The 23286-nt window shown below is 45.1% G+C and overlaps 1 protein-coding gene across 3 annotated transcripts in view; it reads left to right on the top strand.

The window, feature by feature from the left end:
• The first annotated feature begins 314 nt into the window (after positions 1 to 314).
• pam (peptidylglycine alpha-amidating monooxygenase) overlaps positions 315 to 23286 on the top strand; it is a 262485-nt gene continuing 239513 nt past the window's right edge. For 2 of the 3 annotated variants that reach the window (XM_080189068.1, XM_080189065.1), the window contains exon 1: positions 315 to 393. The gene's annotated coding sequence lies outside the window, so the exon portion shown is untranslated. The remainder of the gene's footprint in view (positions 394 to 23286) is intronic. The other variant, XM_080189066.1, reaches the window with a different exon arrangement.

The following is a 23286-nucleotide window of genomic DNA, read 5'->3' as shown; positions in this document are numbered from 1 at the left end:
CGAGAGGATGCAGAATGCAGTGTTACAGTCATAATTAAGGTGCAGAGAAAGATCAACTTAATATAACATTCAAAAGTCTGGTGGCAACCGGGAGGAGGCTCTTCTTTCGTCGATTGATATGTGGAGATGGGATCAATGGCAGGTTTTATATCCAAAGCTTTCTGCACGCCTCTTCTTTACGGCCCAGTTTATGCAGTGAGCTGGGGGAAGATAGTCACATTGCCCGAAAATGCCCCATCCTGTTCAGACACTGGGATCCCGGTGACGTAAGGGGAATCCGCCCCTTCCTACGTCATCCGCCCCCTCGCGCCCGGCCCCGCCCCGCCCCGCTGGGCAGCTGGAGACGGAGCGGCGGCGCGAGGGTGGGAGCCGACTGTTGGGAGGCGAATGACGGTAATGAGAGCTCGAGCGCCGGTGGCTGCTCCTCGGGCACGGGGCCGCTGGCCCGGGCTGTCCAAGGGCAAGGGGTGGAGGGGGGGCGGCCGACTGGGTGACCTAGATCGACAGAGTAAATAAAGGTGGAGCTCTGCCGAGATTTCAACTTCCCTGGAGGGGAGCACAGGCGGAGTGCAGACTGGAACTTCATCCAACTACAGCGAGAGAGAGAGAGGGAACAGGAGGAGAGGGAGAGAGGGGGGGGGGGGAGAGAGAGCAGGAGGGGAGGGGGGAGGGAGGGGGAGAGAGCAGGAGGGGAGGGGGGAGGGAGGGGGAGAGAGCAGGAGGGGAGGGGGGAGGGAGGGGGGAGAGAGCAGGAGGGGAGGGGGGAGAGAGCAGGAGGGGAGGGGGAGAGAGCAGGAGGGGAGGGGGGAGGGAGGGAGAGAGAGCAGGAGGGGAGGGGGGAGGGAGGGGGAGAGAGCAGGAGGGGAGGGGGGAGGGAGGGGGAGAGAGCAGGAGGGGAGGGGGGAGGGAGGGGGAGAGAGCAGGAGGGGAGGGGGGAGGGAGGGGGAGAGAGCAGGAGGGGAGGGGGGAGGGAGGGGGAGAGAGCAGGAGGGGAGGGAGGGGGAGAGAGCAGGAGGGGAGGGAGGGGGAGAGAGCAGGAGGGGAGGGGGGAGGGAGGGGGAGAGAGCAGGAGGGGAGGGGGGAGGGAGGGAGAGAGAGCAGGAGGGGAGGGGGGAGGGAGGGAGAGAGAGCAGGAGGGGAGGGGGGAGGGAGGGGGAGAGAGCAGGAGGGGAGGGGGGAGGGAGGGGGAGAGAGCAGGAGGGGAGGGGGGAGGGAGGGGGAGAGAGCAGGAGGGGAGGGGGGAGGGAGGGGGAGAGAGCAGGAGGGGAGGGGGGAGGGAGGGGGAGAGAGCAGGAGGGGAGGGAGGGGGAGAGAGCAGGAGGGGAGGGAGGGGGAGAGAGCAGGAGGGGAGGGGGGAGGGAGGGAGAGAGAGCAGGAGGGGAGGGGGGAGGGAGGGGGAGAGAGCAGGAGGGGAGGGGGGAGGGAGGGGGAGAGAGCAGGAGGGGAGGGGGGAGGGAGGGGGAGAGAGCAGGAGGGGAGGGAGGGGGAGAGAGCAGGAGGGGAGGGAGGGGGAGAGAGCAGGAGGGGAGGGGGGAGGGAGGGAGAGAGAGCAGGAGGGGAGGGGGGAGGGAGGGGGAGAGAGCAGGAGGGGAGGGGGGAGGGAGGGGGAGAGAGCAGGAGGGGAGGGGGGAGGGAGGGGGAGAGAGCAGGAGGGGAGGGGGGAGGGAGGGGGAGAGAGCAGGAGGGGAGGGAGGGGGAGAGAGCAGGAGGGGAGGGGGGAGGGAGGGAGAGAGAGCAGGAGGGGAGGGGGGAGGGAGGGAGAGAGAGCAGGAGGGGAGGGGGAGGGAGGGAGAGAGAGCAGGAGGGGAGGGGGGAGGGAGGGAGAGAGAGCAGGAGGGGAGGGGGGAGGGAGGGAGAGAGAGCAGGAGGGGAGGGGGGAGGGAGGGAGAGAGAGCAGGAGGGGAGGGGGGAGAGAGCAGGAGGGGAGGGGGGAGGGAGGGGGAGAGAGCAGGAGGGGAGGGGGGAGGGAGGGGGAGAGAGCAGGAGGGGAGGGGGGAGGGAGGGGGAGAGAGCAGGAGGGGAGGGAGGGGGAGAGAGCAGGAGGGGAGGGAGGGGGAGAGAGCAGGAGGGGAGGGGGGAGGGAGGGGGAGAGAGCAGGAGGGGAGGGGGGAGGGAGGGGGAGAGAGCAGGAGGGGAGGGGGGAGGGAGGGGGAGAGAGCAGGAGGGGAGGGGGGAGGGAGGGGGAGAGAGCAGGAGGGGAGGGGGGAGGGAGGGAGAGAGAGCAGGAGGGGAGGGGGGAGGGAGGGAGAGAGAGCAGGAGGGGAGGGAGGGGGAGAGAGCAGGAGGGGAGGGGGGAGGGAGGGGGAGAGAGCAGGAGGGGAGGGAGGGGGAGAGAGCAGGAGGGGAGGGAGGGGGAGAGAGCAGGAGGGGAGGGAGGGGGAGAGAGCAGGAGGGGAGGGAGGGGGAGAGAGCAGGAGGGGAGGGAGAGAGAGAGAGAGCAGGGGGGGAGGGAGAGAGAGAGAGCAGGGGGGGAGGGAGAGAGAGAGAGAGCAGGGGGGGAGGGAGAGAGAGAGCAGGGGGGGAGGGAGAGAGAGAGCAGGGGGGGAGGGAGAGAGAGAGCAGGGGGGGAGGGAGAGAGAGAGCAGGGGGGGAGGGAGAGAGAGAGCAGGGGGGGAGGGAGAGAGAGAGCAGGGGGGGAGGGAGAGAGAGAGCAGGGGGGGGAGGGAGAGAGAGAGCAGGGGGGGAGGGGGAGAGAGAGGAGGGGAGGGGGGAGGCGGGGGGAGGGGAGGCGAGAGAGGGGAGGGGGGAGGGGAGGGGGGGAGGGGAGGCGAGAGAGGGGAGGGGGGGAGGGGAGGGGGGGAGGGGAGGCGAGAGAGGGGAGGGGGGAGGCGAGAGAGGGGAGGGGGGGAGGGGAGGCGAGGGGGGGGGGGAGGCGAGAGAGGGGAGGGGGGGAGGGGAGGCGAGAGAGGGGAGGGGGGAGGCGAGGGAGAGCGGTGGGGGGAGGGGAGGGGGAGCGGTGGGGGGAGGGGAGGGGGAGGGGGAGCGGTGGGGAGGGGGGAGGGGAGGGGGAGCGGTGGGGAGGGGAGGGGGAGCGGTGGGGGGAGGGGAGGGGGAGCGGGGGGGAGGCTGGAGGGGGGAGGCAGGGGAGGGGGGGTGCGCGAGAGGGGAGGGGGGGTGAGAGGGGAGAGGAGCGGAGGGGGGGCGGGAGAGAGAGGGGAGGGGAGGGAGGATGTGAGAGAGGAGTGGGGGCGAGAGAGAGAAGGAGGGGAGGGGGGATGTGAGAGGAGGGGGGGCGAGACAGTGGGAGGAGGGATGGGGGTTGGGGGGGAGCGAGAGTGTGCAGGGAGAGAAGATAGTGGGGACAGGAATGGGACTGAGCAGAATGGAAAGATCAGATGTGGCTGATGTTTATGGGAGCAACTGGTGGGTCGGGGTTAGCAGGAGGAGGAACAGTAGTGGGGGTTTAGGGGAGCAACTTGTTTTGTGGGGAGAGGGAGGAGCTGGTGTTTGGAGTGTGCATTTGGAGGAGCAGGGTTGGGAGGAGCTGGGGTATTTATGGTGGAGCAGGCTGATTAGGGGCTTGTGGGAAGAGGAGTAGGAGGTTCGGGAGGAACTGTAGGAGAGCAGAATCAGAGGAGCTGTAGGGCCTACTCGGGAACTGGAGGAGTTTGGGTGTGAGGACATGGTTGCGTTTGAGTGCATTCAGGAGATCTAATGATGGATGTGGTTCAAGGTGGCGAGCAGACGTGGGAGTGGCTGAGAATTGGTGGTGGGGGCAAAGGCAGGGAAAGAAAGAAAAAGAGGTTGAGGGATGGAATAATTAGAGGGTAGAGAGAAGATTGCGGCGATTTGGAGAAGGAAAGAAGAGAAAGGGAAAAGGATGAAAAAGGTTTGAATAGGGGATGAAGATGAGAAGTGACATTGAGGAGGAAGATGGGGACATTAAGGGGGTGATATAGGTTGAAGGGTATGGAATGGTAGGGAAGGCGAAAGGGCAGAGGAGGAGACACTGAGGAAGAGAGAAGTGAATATGAAGAAAGGAGAAAATAGTGAGACAAGTGGAAGAGGTTGGAAAGTTAACTGGAGGAGATGTAGCGAGGGAGGGTAGGCGGAGAATATAGACACGGGAGTTGGAAAAAGACAGGATGGAATGTGGATGAGGCACTGGAGATAATCGAGGGGAGAGAAATGTTGGAAAACGAGGGCTGAAGAAGTTGAAAGTAGCTGAGAAAGATGATGGCTTGAGCAAGAGGGATGGGATACAAATTAAAGTGAGGAGATGAGTTGAGAGGGGAAGAAAGTGCTGAGGGATGAAGGGTGAAGAGAGATTAGGGTTGGAGAGGAATTGGGTGGGGTGAATGGGAGAGATGGTCAGAGATGGAGGGAGCTAAATATATGGAGGGAAAGAGAGGGAGATTGAGCATGAAGTGAATGGTGTTGGTTACCTCCAGTTTCACAAGGCCAGTGGCTTGTGAAAGCATGAGAATATGCTTTGTGTAAATACATAACTTCTCAGATCTATTTGCTTCATTTATTAAATATTTGGAGTTTAAGTTTGTTTATTTGGTGTCTTTTTGACTTAAGTAACACGTCAAGGGAATAACTTAAGGTTTTTTAATATTGGATTTGATAGTGCATTGCTTGAGGCTTTGTATAATTTTCTTGCCTGGATCTCATCTTATGATGTGTAATTATGTATCTTGTTCAGTCTAGGGCAGTAGCAAAGTGGTACAACAGTTATGTTTAGAGTAAACTACCTTTTTTGAAAAGGCAATGAACATAAAATCTCCTTTCCTCCTCCAAATTTCTATGCTATCGTTTGCATGTTTCCTTTGAGTTTTAGATGCTTAAATCCTACAGATTTAATCAGTATGTTACAGTGTGGTTGAGAGAGTTCTTGTTCACCCTTCTGTCCTTAAAAAGCCAAGTTCATTTTATGCAGATAACTTCAGTATTGTGGTGATGAATTTATAGTCTTGTTGCTGTAAAATAGAATACCAAATTTAGTGTTTTCTTTCTCGCAAATAAAACTAATTCTTTTATAGGTTTAAGATCCTCGAACTAGCATTTTCACCTTTTTAAAACCTAACATAAAACATGGAAAAGATATTGATGTTTTTGAATGGTTTCACATTCAAAATTACAGGTACAGTAGCATAATGGTTCTTATTGGAATAGTAATCCAGAAGTAAAAGCGAATGAACAGGAGAAAGAAATGCAAATTCCACCGTGCCAGCTTGAGAATTTTAATTAATGAAATAAAATCTGGAGTAAGAACAAAGTACTATCAGTAACTTGGATGGCTTCTTAGCTGACCTGGCTTGTATGTGATTCCAGACCTACAACAGTGTGGCTTAACTGCCCTCTGAAATGGCCTAGCAAGCCAGTCAGTTGTATTCGTGAAGGTGGTTCACTACTGCTTTTCTAGTTCCTTTAGGAATATACAGTGAATGTCAGTCTTATCAGAAATGCCTTCATTGCATGAGTGCATAAAAAGAAATGATGACCACATAAAGGTCAACAAGTCCATCTAGCCTGTTCCACACATTTTTGCTATTATTTCCCGATATTGATTCTTATATTGGAATTAGTAATCTCCTAGGGGAAGTTAAAACAGAATATAAAATTTAGTGGTTTTCTCTCTCAAACCTAATTCTTTGTAGGTTTAAGAACCTCAGAAACTACATTTTCACCTTTTTAAAGCCAAATGTAAATCATGAAAAATTGATATTTTTGAATGGTTTCACGTACAGTGACGGGTAAGCTTTTCAAAACAGCTAACTAATGGGGAGAAAACAGTTGGAAAATTTCTCTCCCACCCTTTCTATGATCATAACACTTCCAGGAAATCATATGAACTTTTTAGCCTAGAGTACTACCTCTTGTACAAGATGATCTCTGTCCATTTCTTATTTGATGGAATTACAGCAAATAACATTAATCTCATGAAAAAGCAACCTGTTCCTTAAGTCCATTATTCTATGGGAAAAGAATGAATTTCTAACTTGTATTTTTAAATATACTGTAACACTTAGGAATTATATATAACTGCTAACTATTACGTTCTAATTTGGACTTTGAAGGTTTTGCATTAAGAGGACAAGAAATGAAGTGGACATCCTAATGTTTGAATTGTGGCTTAGCAAGCATTCATTTGGCAAAACACCAAAACTTAATAAAAATACCAGCTTTACTTGCATTTTGTGAAATGTTAGAATTTACTTCCTTCCAGAATAGCTGCTCTTTGTAAGTGCTGTTTAAAGGACATATATGCATGAAGTGAAGACTTTCTGATCGTGTGAGTCCTGCATCTACTTAAGATAGCCTAAGGTAGTCCTGATTGAGAGAGTTGATGCAATTCCCCAATTTTGGATGTTCTAACGTGACTGAAAAGGATCATACATTTGCATGAACAAAATGTGGTTATAGGCTTATGTGCATTAGCACATCTTTTGTGCTGTACAGTGTCCATGTTTACAGCATTTGAATTATATGCAGCCTGTGTATTCCTTTCAGTGGTTGTTGCCTGGCAACAAGGCACACAATTGCTTCAGGAGCTGTGTAAAATCAATGCCTGTATGTGTAGAGCTGCTTGTGTCGTCACCGTCACTCCTAGTCTAGTAATTTTTGATGTAACACAGTAATACCCCATGCAGTGGATCATGCTAAGGCATCCATATAAGCTGAAATTGGGTATATCTGCCATAGTTTATTATTGAAATTAGCTCCTTAAATGCATTTTTATAAGCCAAAGGTAATTTTGCTTTTAAAAGTCTTCCAAAAAAAGGCTTGCTTGTTATTTCTCGAGTGGAGTGTTTTACCCAAAGTGGGCAAGAAACCAAATGAAAATAAATTTGAGTGTAAGTAGAAAATGTGTGTTTATGAAACATAGCAATATACAGACTGTTGTTTAGGAAACAAAATTAGCTGGTTCACTACTTCTGCTGATTATAGTGAAATAATCCTCTGGTGATTACTATATGCTGTATCCAAATATAAGGAGATGTTTTGAAAATTGTTTTGTATTCTTTCTTTGTATGATGTACTACAGCACAGCAGTTTCAACTGTTCACAAATGTTGCCAGTCAGTCCAATGGGAAAGAGTCAGGTCTGCAGTCTTCAATATATAATTCACTATTTGCCACAATTTTATGTCAATTCAGTGCTTTTTCTTAAGCTATATTGACATAAAGGTGTTTTATTCAAACAAAAATATTTTTAAAAAACAGCCAGAAATGATCTTGGGTTAGCTGAAACTTGTACTTTTTAATAAGGGGGCATTAAAGACAATATTTTTTCTATGATGTTCCCTTCATTCGATGGTCTTGGCATCAATACAATGTCATCTTGAGCATTGATTTAATGCCAGAGTGTGTGAGATGTGCAAATAGTATTATTTGAATGAAGGACAAAGGCCGGGTAGTCAAGCTTGTGCCATATTACTACTTATACTGAGGACAAGTGTGCGTATCATATAAAGCTCTCTGGGAGAGGCACATGGGATGTAAGCCCCTATGCCAAATTAGGAAAATAACTCTGGAAAAAATTCCTTACTGATCCCTGAGTCAGTCCAAGTTCCAGGAGATGATAGTGACTGCATTTCCCCTGTACCCCAGTCCAAAACTTGTTCAGCTCTCTTTTGAATGCGTGAAGGAAACCTTTAGTAAATGCTCTGATGGTCTGTTGCTTTGCTGCTAACAGTGATGGACATGAAAAGACCCAGTGGTCCATCCAATCTAACCTACAAAATTATGATAACGGCAAAACTGTTCTGTCATTACTGCACTGAAACTGGTAGATTACATATTTGGCAAGTCATGATTTACATATTTACACCATCAGTACAATTTGCATTTGTTTTGGTCGATACGGATTGGGCACGGATATAGGAGTTTTCTATTCAGCCACTGTACATTATCTAAGATGCATGTTTTCAATATTATAGCAAGGACTTGGGTATTAAGTTCGATAAGGAATAAGATACGTATGAACTATATATTGAATAAATGCATATTGAACAAGTAGTGGTTCTGGATGGGTGAGAGAAGTAGTACTGGCAGCTTTACTATTTGACGGAATCAGTCCTGATGTGAACATAAAACTCGTTAGCTTTCCTAACTGAGGACAATGATGCAGTTGGAGGTTCTTCAGATAATGAAGTATGCAGAAACACCAGGACAGCATTCAGATATGGGCTGATAAATTGACTCTGCCATTTAATGAAACCATGACTAATCTGACAATCCTCAACTCCACTTTCCCACCTTATCCCCATAATCCTTGACTCCCGTTCTGATTAAAAATCTGTCTATTTCCATTTTGAATATACTCAAAGATCCACCCTCTACAGCCCTCTGCAGTTAAAAGAATTCCACAGATTCATTATTCTTAGAAGAAATTTCTCCTCATCTAAACTGGGTGGCCCCTTAGTCTCATTACGCCCTCCTAAGCTCTCCCACAAAGAGAAATAACCTCTCAGCATCTACCCTGTCAAGCCCCCTGAGAATTGTAAGGGCATCTCTCATTCTTCTAAACTCCAATATGTACAGGCCCAATCTATTCTGCCTCTCCATGTCTCGGATCAACCTTGTAAACCTTCTCTGGACCACCAGTATACCTTTCCTTAGGTAAGATTAAGTAAAATTGTTCAGCGTATTCCAGGTGTGGTTTAAAACAGAAAGTTGATTTATTAGTCATGAGTAATGCTTACATTAACACTGCAATGAAGTTACTGTGAAATTCCCCTGGCTGCCATGCTCCGATGCCTGTTTGGGTCAATGCACCTAACTAGCACATCTTTAAGAATTTGGGAGGGAAATGAGCACCCGAAGGAAACCCATGCAGACACGGAGAATGTGCAGACTCTACACAGACAATTACCCAAGCTGCGAATCGAACTCGGGTGCTGTGAAGTAGCTAATCACTGTGCTACCGTAATTTTAGTAAGAATTCCTTATTTTTATCCTCCATCTCCTTTGGGGGGAGAAAAGGTGAATGTTCAATTTGTCATTCTTATGGCCTGCTGAACTTGCGTGCTAGCTTTTTGTAACTTATGTACAAAGACCCTTAAATCCCCTTGTGCTGCAGCTTTCTGTAGTCTTATTGAATAGTATTCAGCTTCTTTATTCTTCCTACCAAAGTGCATAACTTCATATTTTCCTGCATTATATTCCATCTGCCAAGTTTTGACCCGCTCACTTAACGTGTCTGTATCCTCCTTTAGACTTTGTCATCCTCCCCACCTAGTTTTATGTCATCCACAAATGTGGTAATAGTACATTCACTTTCCTCAACCATGTGATTATATCTTGTAAATAATTGTGGCCACAGCACTGATCCCTGTGGCACTCTTTACAATGTGCTATTTTCAAAATGGCTCTCATCCCAACTCTTTGTTTCCTATTGTAGTTAATGGCTGGTAATATTTGCATAAAATGTGTTAGGCAACGATCATCTCCAACAAGAAGTTCAGCCAGCTACCCATAACGTTCAGTGGCAGTAGCAATGTTACAATGATAGGTTTTTAAGATTGTGTTTTTAAGATTGTACATAGATCCCTGAAAGTTGGGAGTCAAGTAGATAAGGTTGTTAAGAAGGCATACGGTGTCTTGGTGTTTATTGGTAGGGGGATTGAATTTAGGAGTCGCAGCGTCATGTTGCAACTGTACACAACTCTGGTGCGGCCGCACTTGGAGTACTGTGTGCAGTTCTGGTCCCCACATTACAGGAAGGATGTGGAGGCTTTGGAGAGTGTGCAGAGGAGGTTTACCAGGATGTTGCCTGGTATGGAGGGGAGGTCCTATGAGGAGAGGCTGAGGGATTTGGGGTTGTTTTCGCTGGAAAGAAGGCGGCTAAAGGGATCTTATTGAAACATATAAGATGATTAGAGGTTTAGATAGGGTGGATAGTGATAGCCTTTTTCCTCTGATGGAGAAATCTAGCACGAGGGGGCATGGCTTTAAATTAAGGGGTGGTAGTTATAGGACGGATGTCAGGGGTAGGTTCTTTACCCAGAGGGTGGTGAGGGATTGGAATGCCCTGCCTGCTGCAGTTGTAAATGCGCCCAGTTTGGGGGCGTTTAAGAGATCCGTGGATAGGTTTATGGACGAAATGGGATTGGTTTAGGTTAGTGGGTCATTGCTTTGTAACTGGTCGGCGCAACATGGTGGGCCGAAGGGCCTGTTCTGTGCTGTTATGTTCTATGTGTTTGGGGACTGTCTTTAACGTAAGTGAAGGGGAACATGTGACCTGAAGTCAGTCTGAGTGGTTTGATTGTTACAGATAAGAGGACCCAGATTGTTTCGGTAGGACGGCGGTTCCCAAAGGGTCTGGTATGCCACACTGGTGCGGTGAGAGAGGATGGCAAGTGTGGCGGGAAGATTCAAGGACAATCAAAGAAATATTTAAACATTCACGTATAGAAACCTGTAGCAGTTTCCAGATTTCATAGAACATAGAACATTACAGCGCAGAACAGGCCCTTCGGCCCACGATGTTGCGCCGACCAGTTTTTTTTAAAAAAAACACTGACCCACTAATCTAAACCAATCCCTTTTCGTCCATAAACCTATCCATAGATCTCTTAAACGCCCCCAAACTAGGCGCATTTACAACTGCAGCAGGCAGGGCATTCCAATCCCTCACCACCCTCTGGGTAAAGAACCTACCCCTGACATCCGTCCTATAACTACCACCCCTTAATTTAAAGCCATGCCCCCTCGTGCTAGCATTCTCCATCCGAGGAAAAAGGCTATCACTATCCACCCTATCTAAACCTCTAATCATCTTATATGTTTCAATAAGATCCCCTCTTAGCCTCCTTCTTTCCAGCGAAAACAACCCCAAATCCCTCAGTCTCTCCTCATATGACCCCCCCTCCATACCAGGCAACATCCTGGTAAACCTCCTCTGCACCCTCTCCAAAGCCTCAACGTCCTTCCTGTAATGTGGGGACCAGAACTGCACACAGTACTCCAAGTGCGGCCGCACCAGAGTTGTGTACAGTTGCAACATGACGCTGCGACTCCTAAATTCAATCCCCCTACCATGCCATCTCTCTTTGTGTTAAGTGCAGTGTAGTATAGTATAATGTGTTATTATCGTATTTATTTGTAAGACTTCCGCCTTCAGAGATATGTGGACAAAACCACATAGAATAGCTGAAAAATTGATTCAGCTTGCCTGCAGCTTGATCGTGACAATTTTGGTAATGATGCCGTGCGAGAAGTTATGGAAATTCCTTTGATACAATTTGCAGAATAGTTGATATGTCAGCTAATATTGAGAAGTGTGTTTCCAAAAGTGTGAAGAATTCTAAATTTGCCGCTGAAGTTGACAAATTGACCGACATTATTGGAAAAGCACAGTTGCTTGCCTATATCAGATTCATTCACAATGACAAAATAATCGCACAGTTTCTATTTTACAAGGAACTTGAAAAACATACCAGAGGACAAAATACTTTCCAAATCTTGTCTGAATATTTGGAAAAAGTTGAGATTTCATGGAATTCTTTTATTGGAATTTGTATGGATGGAGCGCCGTGTATGATAGTGAATGTGAGGAGCTTGGCAGCACTCATCAAACAGAAAAATCCAGATGTAATATCAACTCTCCTTTTTACATAGGCATTAATCACCAAGACCCTTGAAGCTGATTTGAAGTTGGTTCTAGATCAGACTGTGCGCATTGTGAACTTCATCAAAGCAAAACCACTAAAGGTGCGGTTATTTGCTCAATTCTGCAAAAACATGGAATCAAATCATCAATGCCTAATTCTGAACTTAGAAGTTCGCAGGATGTCCCGCGGAAAAGTTATAAATCGGGTATTGGAACTGAAGAACGAATTAAGAGAATTTTTGGAACAAGAAGGGAGCCCTTTGTATCACCAACTGGATGACAATGACTGGTGTGCAAAGCTGGCATATTTAGCTGATATCTTTTCCCGGATGAATGTGCTCAGTGCCAGTATGCAAGGCCGTGATGACGGTATCTTCACAACTACAGACAAGCTAACTGCATTAAAAAAAAGCTTCAGCTCTGGCTCAGAAGAGTGATGCAACATGACCTCAATGTTCCCACTGGTGTAAAGTTTTAAAATGAACAATAAATTGTATGGCCTCATACAGCAACATCTTGCAACACTGGTAGAAAAGATTGATCATTACTTCCCATCATTGTCAACAGGAAAATTCAACTGAGTTAGCGACCCCTTTGCGAATTCCAGCTGTTCAGGTCTGACATTGGATGAGGAGGAGGAAATGGCCTGCATTTCGAGTGATCACAACTTGAAAATGAAACATAGGAGTATGCCACTGGACTCTTTCTGGATATACAACCAGGAACAGTATCAACGCATCTCTTCAAGAGCATTAGCTATTCTTCTACAGTTCTCCATGACGTTGTTGTGAACAGGGATTTTCAGCTCTGACAAATGTCAAAGACCAGAAAAGAGAGAGGCATCTTGATGCTGATGAGGAGACGAGAGTTTTTGTTTGTCTCAAATTAGACCTAATATAAATGAGATTACCCAACAAAAACAAGCTCACTGAGTTTGTATACTTAAGGTTACATATGTAAGAGGCTCGTCTATAAGTATATTTTGGGAATGAATCATGTTTTTGTGTAGCTGCATTGTTTTATACTTTCTAGGTGTACCATGATCATATTATAAAGTTGTTGTGTTTTATGTTATGAATCAAGCACTGCTAGGTTTTTTTTTGTTTTTGAATGTATTTCTTATCTTTAAAAAAAATTGTGTGGCGTGCGCAAATTTTTATTCCGAAAGTGTGGCCCAGTGGAAAAAGTTTGGGGACCACTGGTGTAGGAGATGGTTTTCTAGAACAGTTTGTTGAGGGACTAACTGAAAACAGGCTATTTTGAATCTAGTATTTACCTAATTAAGAAATTAGGCTGTGCTAATAATCTTGTTACCAAGGAAAGAGTGTCCATAATATGATAGAAATCCAAAACTGGGGCATTAAATCTAAACAAAGGTAACTGTGAAAGTATGAGAGGAAAGTTGGCTGTGGTAGATTGGAATACTACCTTACAAGACATGACAGATGGGCAATGGCTAGTGCTTGAACAATTAATACCTGGTTTACAACTAACGTACAATTCTTTGAGGCACAACACCCCAATAGAAAAAGTAACTCAACCATGATTAACAAAGATTGGATTGGATGAAAGAAATAAGCTTAGAAGATTGCTAGAGAAAAAGTAGCGAACCTGACAATTGGGAGCATTTAGAATTCAGCGAAGGAGGACCAAGAAACTGATCAAGAAAAGGAAAATAAAACATAAAGATAAACCAGCAAGAAATAAAAGACTGTAGTTTCTATAGGTATGAAAAAAAAATTGGCAAAGACAGTTGTGGTCACATTATAGGCAGAGACAGAAGAATTTATAAGATGGAATAAGGAAATGGTGGAGAAACTTTGACTAGAATTTTCTTATCTTTTGGCAAAATGTTTTGGGCAGGAAAAGTGGAGGCCAGCTTGGCCAGCTGCCTTGCTGAGTTTTCCCACTGAAGTTTCAAACACTCTCAAAAGAAAATGTCAGTAGTGTGTGGGTCCCATGACATTTAGGTTCTTTTAAGCATGGGGCGGTGCGGGGGGTCCCTTATTTAAAAAAAATTAAAAAAAGAATCCCTTGGACACGCAACCTACTCCATTTCCCCAGCGCTGCCCTGCGGGGGGGTGGGGGATGGCGGTGTGGACAGTGCCTGGAGCAGTGTTTGATATGGCCGTCTTCCCCCTGGGGATGCACTCATGTCCAGATGCACATTGTGAAGGACCAGTTGTGATTCATGTTGGTGTGCCCTCATGCCACTCCGAGTGGGCAATTTAATGTCGGGGGGGCAATCAGTTGATAATGAAATATAAATTGATGTAAACTGGGATCCTGACTTATAAAGTTGAAAACAAAAATGCATTTTGTTTTGTAAGTTATGAAAGATTGGGAAGTGCTGATGTCAAAAGGTGTCATTGATGCCATTGAAAGAAAACATGCATGTGCAGCATGGGGTGGCATGGTGGAACAGTGGTTGCCACTGCTGCCTCTCAGCACCAGGGACTCAGGTTTGATTCTTGCCTTGAGTTGCTGCCTGTGCAGTGTCTGCACGTTCTCCCCATGTGTGGAGTTTCCTCCTGGTGCTCCAGTTTCCTCCCACAGTCTGAAAGATGTGCTGGTTAGGTGCATTGGTGCCTCTCAGTGTACTCGAACAGCGACTTTGGGGATTTTCACAGTAACTTCATTGCAGTGTTAATGTAAGCCTACTTGTAACTAATAAACTTTAAAGAAGCAAACTATTAAGGTGTCAAATTGTATACAGGTCTTGATTGCAAGAGCATTTGAGTATAGGAGTAAAGATATATTGCTTCAAATGAATAGAGCCTAGGTGAGACTGCACCTGGAGCATACAATTTTGTTCTCCTTACCTAAGGAAGTATAGACTTGCCAAAGAGGGAGTGCAACTAAGGTTCACCAGACCAATTCCTGGGAAGGTTGGATTGTCCTATGAGGAGACTAATATTGAGCTCAAAAGGATGAGAGGTAATTGAACCATACAAAATTCTTGCAGGACTTGCCAGAGTAGATGTAAAATGACTGTTTGCTCTGGCTGGAGGCTAGTTGCAGAATAAGGGATGGACCATTTAGGACTGAGATGGAGATATTTCTTCACTCGGGGGATGGTGAATTTCTGGAATCCTCTATTACAGAAGTCTGTCGAGACTCAGTCATTGTTCAAGACAGAGATTGACTGATTTCTAGATATCAAACGACATGGGGACAGTTTTGTAAAGTGGTGACTATCAGCCATGTTGTTGTTGAAGGATATTCAACGACCCAATTGACCTGAGGTTGTTGCAACAATGCTGTCTTCGGGGATGCTGGTATAGAGTGCTGAGACATCCATTGTGACGAGGATTATTTCTGGTTCAACTGGTCCATGGGGGCTGAGTTCCTCTAAGAAGTCCATAGTGTCGCGACAGAAGCTGGGGGTTCTTTGTATAATGGGTTTCAGGATACCCTTGACGTAGCCAGAGAGCTTCTCATATAAGGTCCCCATTGCCTCATGCGATGGGACAGCTGGGTATGTATATTCGGGAGGTAGTAGAGAGCTCCAGCATGGAATGCATGGGACGAGAGCAAGTAGGGTGCTCTGAAGGCCTTGATCAGTCTGTTGAGTTGGCGGGTGTGTTCTTTGGTCGGATCTGCGGGTAACTGTTTGCAGTGTTTCTACTTGTTCAGTTGTCAGTACGTTTTGCAATAGTCTGTTCTGTTCAGTATGACAGTGGCTCCCTCTTTGGTTTGATAATGTTGCGGTTGGTCTTGAGAGTGTGGATGTTGTGTTGTGCTTGGGTGATGTTCGGGGCTATCACATAGGCACAGTTGAGTCTGGCACTGATGCATCATCTGATGGCTTGAGTATACATGTCGCGTCTAGGGCAGCAGCTTTTCGGAGGGGTCCAATTCGATTCTTTCCTCTTTGGTTGCTGCACTGTGGATCTCAGTCGACTGTTCAGGTTCGTTGGTTGTCTCATTGGATTCGCTGTCGACCTCTTGGGGTTTGTGGAAGAACTCCCGGAGCCTCATTCGTCTGATGAATTCGCATTCCAATCACTCTTTGTATTCCAATCTGTGATTACCTTGCAATTGTGTCTTTGCCTATATGTCCTGTGTTTGTAAACCTATCTCCACTCACTTGATACAGCAGCGCTTTGATAGCTCATGATTCCAAATAAACCTGTTGGACTTTAACCTGGTGTTGTGAGACTTCTTACTATTTTTGGTTGTGATATTAGTATTTCTGTTAGAGGCTTGTGATGTGTACAGGAAGAATTGAAACTTGTTCTGTAAAAATCAGTCATGTTGGACATCATCTTTTGGGTTGAACAATGCTGCTTCCTTACAAGTCAGGTTTATTAGAATTAAATGCATCACGTTATCAGTTGTAGTTCAAATTCAAGCACTCATTTCTGTGGAAGGATCGAGATTTAGAGCACAGATGTAAAGTAAATGGCAATGGTAACATGAAAAACATTTTCATGCAGTGAGTGGTTAGTATCAGGAGTGCACTGCTTTAGTGTGTTGTAAGTAGGATCAATTGGGGCATTCAAGGGAATTGGATCATTCTATGAAAAGGGAAATTTGGCAAGGCTATAGGGAAAACACTAGGGAGTGCTTCTTCACAAGATCAGCACAGGTTGTTTGATGGGCCAAACAACCACTTCCTGTGGTGTAACCATTCCATTCTATGGATGTTTGGTACTGAGGAATAAACAACAATGAGCAGCTACATCCATTGCATTATTTTACTTCTGCATGTGAGGATAACATGGTTATTTAACTAATTATCACACCACCTGCAACAACTTTAGGATTAGCAGTATATTTCAGTGTATTGATTAAATTCATTTATTATGTTCTTTCAGCTTGGAATTAAAACCTTTACCTAGTCTAAGTGGAGATAATTATAGGCTCTGTAAATCTACTAATGGAATGGCCTCTGACCTTTTTAATTCCAGAGTTGATTATGCTGTCAAATTAAACTATTCTGGTTTTGTAGCATTTGGTTTTCCTTTCTATGATCTTTTTTCATTTCTCATTCATCAAATTTCAAAAAATTTTTTGTTTGCATATACATCTCATTTAGACTATATTTTTACTATATTTCTTACTTGAGGATTCAATTGCTGAATTAACTTCCTGTAATTTCTTAGCTCCTCACTAAAATATATTTGAGGTAACATGCTAAACCCACCATCACACTTTTTTTTTCTCTCTCTCACACACTCACACTCGAAGTAATTTGTTCCTTAAAACCGCAACACAGATTACAATTCTTGTACATATCAAAAAATAATTTGGGTAATAATTTCTCCAAGATTGGAATATTACTTCAGCCGCTATATCTGATGCTGTCAAAACCAAACAGGCACGGATTGACCCCAACTAATAATAGAAGCCAACCTTTCTAATGTAAAAGGGAGGGGTCTGAGTTATTGACCTGGATCGTGCAGTCTCATGGAATCGTGCAGCTATGATGGTATTGTAAGTTCCAGGAAGCTTGTTGAATCTGAAACTTGTGGTGCACACTGATGGTCCTGGGTTGGGGGAATGATGGGAGAGATCTCCATTTCCACATTAATACATGAACGTAGAACTTGCCAGTAATGACATGTTGAATGAGTGAATTGAATCACTGGAAAAAAATTAGAATAATTGTGTTTAAAGTCTGTCCACCATTCCTTCTTCCTTCCCAGGGACTCTCGGTCTGGTGCTTTTCCTTTAGTTGTGCCAAAATCGCATACTAATTTGTATGCTGCCAATACATGTGGGTTGAGTTAGCTAGAATAAACATGCAGACATGATCTGCTGACATGGTAGTCCTGATAATGAAAACTATAAGTGGAAATAATGTAAAGACAGGTCTGGGACTGAGACTATTTCCTTTGACAGCTTGTTCCATTGTGATATGGTCCTTTGGGAGAAAAATGGTTGACACACAGTCTTGGAAACAAACAGTCTTTGTAGTTTGTGTGGATGACTGCCTCATGTTGTCATTGTGTGGAGATGCAGGCATTGGACTGGGATAAACACAGTAAGAAGTCTGACAACACCAGGTTTAAGTCGAACCGATTTATTTGATAGTAAACGCTCAAGCTTTCGAGGTTAAACTCTTCGTCAGGTGAATGGAGAGTTCTGGCCTCAGACAGAGCATATAAAGCACAGACAGTTCAGATCACTGATTAGAATGCGAATCTTTACACCTAACCTGCTATTCAAGTCTTTAAAGTGTGAGTGGAAGGAGCACTGATCACAGGTTAAAGAGATGTGTATTGTCTCCAGACAGTACAGTAAGTGAGGTTTTGCAAACCCACGCAAGTCACGGGGGTTACAGATAGTGCGACGTGAACCCAAGATCCCTGTTGAGACCGTCCTCATATGTGCAGAACTTGGCTATCAGTCTCTGCTCAGCGACTCTGCGCTGTCGTGAAGGCCGCCTTGGAGAATGCTTACCCGAAGGTCAGAGGCTGAATTCCCATGACCACTGAAGTGTTCGCCAACAGGAAGGGAACAGTCTTGCCTGGTGATTGTCAAGCGATGTTCCTTCGTCCGTTGTCGTAGCGTCTGCATGGTCTCCCCAATGTACCATGCTTTGGGACATCCCTTGCAATGTATCAGGTAGACAACGTTGGCCGAGTTGCAAGAGTATTTACCGTGTACCTCGTGGATGGTATTCTCGTGTGATGATGTCATCCATGTCGATGATCCAGCATGTCTTGCAGAGGTTGCTGTGGCAGGGTTGTGTGGTATTGTGGTCACTGTTCTCCTGAAGGCTGGGTAGTTTGCTGCGAACAGTGGTCTGTTTGAGGTTGCGTGGTTGTCTGAAGGTAAGAAGTGGGCGTGTGGGGATGGCCCTGGCAAGATGTTTGTCTTCATCAATGATATGTTGAAGACTCGAGAAGATAATGACTCGTCATTGCCAGAGGGCACTAGGTACTTGTTTCTTGTCAACTCCCACTAGTCCATTCCTAATTTTAGAAAACATGATCAGACTATTTTTCTCCCTCCTTTTGATGTATTGATTCTCATTCTAAATTTCTGATCAAGGATGTAACATTGACCTATTTTCCCATTCTGATTTGTGCAGAATCATGCAGCTGGTCTTAAAATTGCTTCAATCTTCTTTATATCTCTCATCCATGTAATCCCACACACAACTTGCATACTCCAAAATTGGATGGACAAATGTTTGGCTAGAAATAACTGGTATTTCTATTACAATACCAAAGATAAACTCCATGGATATGTGTCTACAGGTTGAAGAATTTGATTACAGAGCTTAAAGCTATTTGATGATGGATGCGTTTTTGTTGGTAATGCATATGATGTAGTTTTTTTTGGAATTGAATGCCATCTTATTGTAATTGTCATAATTTTGTACACCTCTATTAGGTCTCCCCTCATTCTCTGTCTTTCCAGGGAGAACATCCCCAGTCTACCCAATCTCTCCTCATAGCTAAGACCCTCCATACCAGGCAACATCCTGGTAAACCTCCTGTGCACTCTCTCTAAAGCCGCCACATCCTTCTGGTAGTGCGGCGACCAGAACCGGAAGCAGTACTCCAAATGTGGCCTAACCAGCGTTCTATATGGCTGTAACATCAGACTCCAGCTTTTATACTCTATACCCTGTCCTATAAAGGCAAGCACACCATATGCCTTCTTCACCACCTTCTCCACCTGTGATGCCACCTTCAAGGATTTGTGGACTTGCACATGTAGGTTCTCCTGTGTTTCTATACTCTTGATGGCCCTACCAATTATTGTATAACTCTCCCCTACATTAGTTTTTCCAAAATGCATCACCTCGCATTTATCTGGATTAAATTCCATCTGCCATTTCTCCGCCCAATTTTCCAGTCTATCTATATCCTGCCGTATTGTCCGACAATGTTCATAGCTATCCGCAAGTCCGGCCATCTACGTGTCATCCGCAAACTTGCTGATAACACCAGTTACACCTTCTTCCAGATCACACATACATATATATATATACCACAAATAGCAGAGGTCCCAGTACAGAGCCCTGTGGAACACCACTGGTCACAGACCTCCAGCCGGAAAAAGACCCTTCGACTGCTACCCTCTATCTCCTGTGGCCAAGCCAGTTCTCTACCCATCTAGCCACGTCCTTGTATCCCATGAGCCTTAACCTTCTTAACCAACCTGCCATGAGGGACTTTGTCAAACACCTTACTGAAATCCATATAGATGACATCAAGGCCCTTTCTTCGTCAACCGTTTTTGTCACCTCAAAAAAACTCCACCAAATTTGTAAGGCACGACCTCCCTCTTACAAAACCATGCTGTCTGTCACTAATGAGATTTTGGCTGCTTTTTCACTTGCTGTATCTCTAAAAACTTATGATAGCCCTTGAAAGATGTATTTTGGTTGTCTTTTTTGCAGTTCTTACTATATCTTACTTTTCAGCTCACTCAGTTTGTTGGGTTTTTAATTCCGGTAGATCTAAAAAAGATTAAATATAAATGCTGTTTATTTCCTGCATTTGTGAATGTTTTATCCTATTTTGAGTAAATATCAACTAAAGCTAGAAACCTGGTAGTTAGTGTAAAATTGCTAATTTCAGCACGTTGCTGTTACAAGGAAACTTGTGAAAATACTTTGCTGTCAGGTCGGAGTTTTTTATCAGTAATCCTAGAACATTCCTTTCTCTTTTCTTTGTTAATTGGAACATTTCTCATTCCATGTAATAGCTCTTGATGATGATAGGAGATGCATTAGATAAATATGTAGGTTGCCTTTAAGGCAGTAAAGAAATAACTTATTTTCATGCAATCTGATGAATAAAGCTGATGATTAAATCACATGATTATTTGATAATGGCAGGAAATACTTATTTGAGGTAACTATGATTTTCTATGCTATGAAAATATGCCACTTTTAAATATGTTAAATTTGTAATGAATGAATTCATGATCAAAATTGTTTATGAAAATTCAGAAAAACTATGACTGTAAATGCAGTGCTTCTGCAGTCAATTGAATCATTTTGGCTTTATCACTCACCCCAGCTTTAAGAATCTTCTTACCATCCTGTCAGTGCTACTGTTCAATGTCTATTTTTGTCTGTGTGCGATGCACTGTGATTGTACAGAATATGCAAACTCATCATTTGTCCCAACTGGTCTTTTGATGTTCATTGGCCACAACCCTAGCTGACTTAATCCCACATCTTGCACTGTTTACGTATGCTTTTGTTTCCATTTGTTTTAGTTGCCTATCTAATCCATCATGAGACACGGCCTTTGTTTCAAATATATATTTCTAGGGGTGCAATCCACAACCTCTCAACCCTCCAAGTAAAAATTATCTGTTACATTTCATCTTGCCTGTGTGTCCCTTCTGAGTACTGCAATGGGTGGAGACAGTTTCTGTCCATTCTCCAGCTGGAACCATAGAAAAATTAGTGCAAAAAGTGGCCATTCAATCCCATAGTACTTTACAAAATTACAAACCAAGTGTTGGATAATGGGATTAGAATAGATAGGTGCTTGACAGGTGCTAGTGCAAATACGATGGGCCAAAAGACCTCTTTCTGTGCTGTACACTGACTCTATTTACATGTATAAGGCAGACTTGGGGTTGGAATTCTTGAGCTCAGGGCCTAAAGGCAACTAAAGGTACAGTGACCAATGGTGGAGCAATAAAAATTGGGAATGCTAAAGTGCCAGAATTAGGGGCGCATAGATATCTCAAAGTTTATTTATTAAGTTTATTGATTTATTAGTCTCAAGTAGGCTTATATTCATGCAGCAATGAAGTTGTTGTGAAAACCCCCTACTCGCCAACTCTGGTGCCTGATTACGTACACCGAGGGAGAATTTAGCATGGCCAGTTCACCTAACCTGCGCATCTTTGGACTGTGGGAGGAAACTGGAGCACCCGGAGAAAACCCATGCAGACTCGGAGAATGTGCAGACTCTGCACGGACAGTGACCCAAGCCAGGAATCGAACCTGGGTCCCTGGCACTGTAAGGCAGCAGTACTAATCACTGTGCCACCCTGAACAAAAGGAGATTACAGAGATAGGAAGTAGCAAGACCATGGTTGTTTGAAAACTGAAGCATAATCTTAAAGTTGAGGCTTGCTTAGCCAGAGGCAATGTGGTCAGCAAATAAGCAGTATCTTCACACAAGGCAGCCATTGGATTTGGGATAGTGCTAGTGCTACCTCCGTGCTAGAAATTATAATCCTAACTCCATCCTTCTCCATACTCGTCAATATGTTCCCACTCTGTGTTTATCAGATTGCTTCTTGCATGTGATGATTGGCTTCACTAAGAGGAGCAAGAAATGCACTACAAAAACTGCTTTGTGTGATGAAAAATCTATACGTTTTATTTATGCTTTCTTGCTACCAAGTTGCCAACTCGCAGCAATAATCTTACACTGTGTAAAGATTTTGAGGGGTTTTGATGAATCAGTTGAGTCATCTGCAGTCTTTCTTAAGCTCTCATGACTATGGGACATAGCACAGGGATCTGGATCACTAACAAGAATGTCAGTGTGCAGCTACAATCCAGCTGTTGTTTCATGTTGCTCTGCAAACACAATGCATAAATGCAACAAGATTCATGGCCACCTCGATAAAACCCCTGGTTCTCCCTAAACTTTTCAAATTAGCATGACAACATTTTCTGTATTCAATATATTTTTAAGTACTAAGGTTTCTCATTTTAGGGATCAATACTTACCATTGTAAATTGTTAGGGTATGAAATCAGAAAGGCCAAGGTATATTAAGGTATGTTTAAGAAAGGCAGAAGAGACAATCCAGGAAATTTCAGGCCTCTGAGCCTTACATCAGTAGTGGGGAAATTATTGAAGAAGATTCTTCAGGACAGGATGTGTTCACTTCTGGAAGAGAATACAGCAAGAAGTCTCTCAACACTAGGTTGAAGTCCAACAGGTTTATTTGGTAGCACAGTCTTTTGGAGTGCTGCCCCTTCATCAAGTAAGTGGGTAAAAATAGGCTTATTAGCAATTGGCAGCATGGTTTTGTGAAGGGGAGGTCATGTGTGTCAAAGTTGATTTGAGTTCTTTGAGGAAGTGACAAGAAAAATTGATGGGGGCAGTGGAAGTTGTATTCATGGACTTGATTAAAGCCTTTGAAAAGGTTCCTCTTGGCAGGCTGATACGGAAGGTGAATCATATGGGATCTGGCATGAGCTGGTAAGATGGATACAAAACCGGCTTGGGCATAGAAAGCAGAGAGTAGCGGTGGAAGGGTATTTTTCTAATTGGCGGTCTGTGACAAGCAGTCTTCCACAAGGATCAATGCTGGAATCGCTGCTGTTTGTAATATATGTAAATGATTTGGAGGAAAATGTAGGTAGTCTGAGTAGTAAATTTGCAGGTGAATCAAAAATTGGGCGACTGGTGGATAGTGTGCAGGATTATCAAAGGACACAGCAGGATATAAATTGGCTGGAGAACTGGGCTGAAAGATGGAACTTAAGCCGGACAAATGGGAGATGTTGCGATTTGGAAGGTCAACTGCAGGAGCAAAGTATAGAGTAAATGGTAGCGTCCTTAAGAAATATTAGAAATACAGAGGGGTCCACAATTCCCTGAAGGTGGCAACTGGGATGGAGAAGGTGGTAGAGAAGGTGTATGGCATGCCTGGCCTTCATTGGGCAACATTGAGTATCGGAATTGGAAAATCATGTTGCAGCTGTATAAGAATTTGGTTAGGCAGCATTTGGAATATTATGGTGTATTTGGAGTATTCCGGTCACCACATTATCGGAATG

The sequence above is a fragment of the Carcharhinus amblyrhynchos genome, chromosome 5, assembly GCF_965287045.1.
Source record: "Carcharhinus amblyrhynchos chromosome 5, sCarAmb.v2.hapA, whole genome shotgun sequence".
In the NCBI taxonomy this organism is placed as follows: Eukaryota; Metazoa; Chordata; class Chondrichthyes; order Carcharhiniformes; family Carcharhinidae; genus Carcharhinus; species Carcharhinus amblyrhynchos.
The sequence above is the reverse complement of the archived record's forward strand: the minus strand, read 5'-3'. Positions and strand labels throughout refer to the sequence as shown.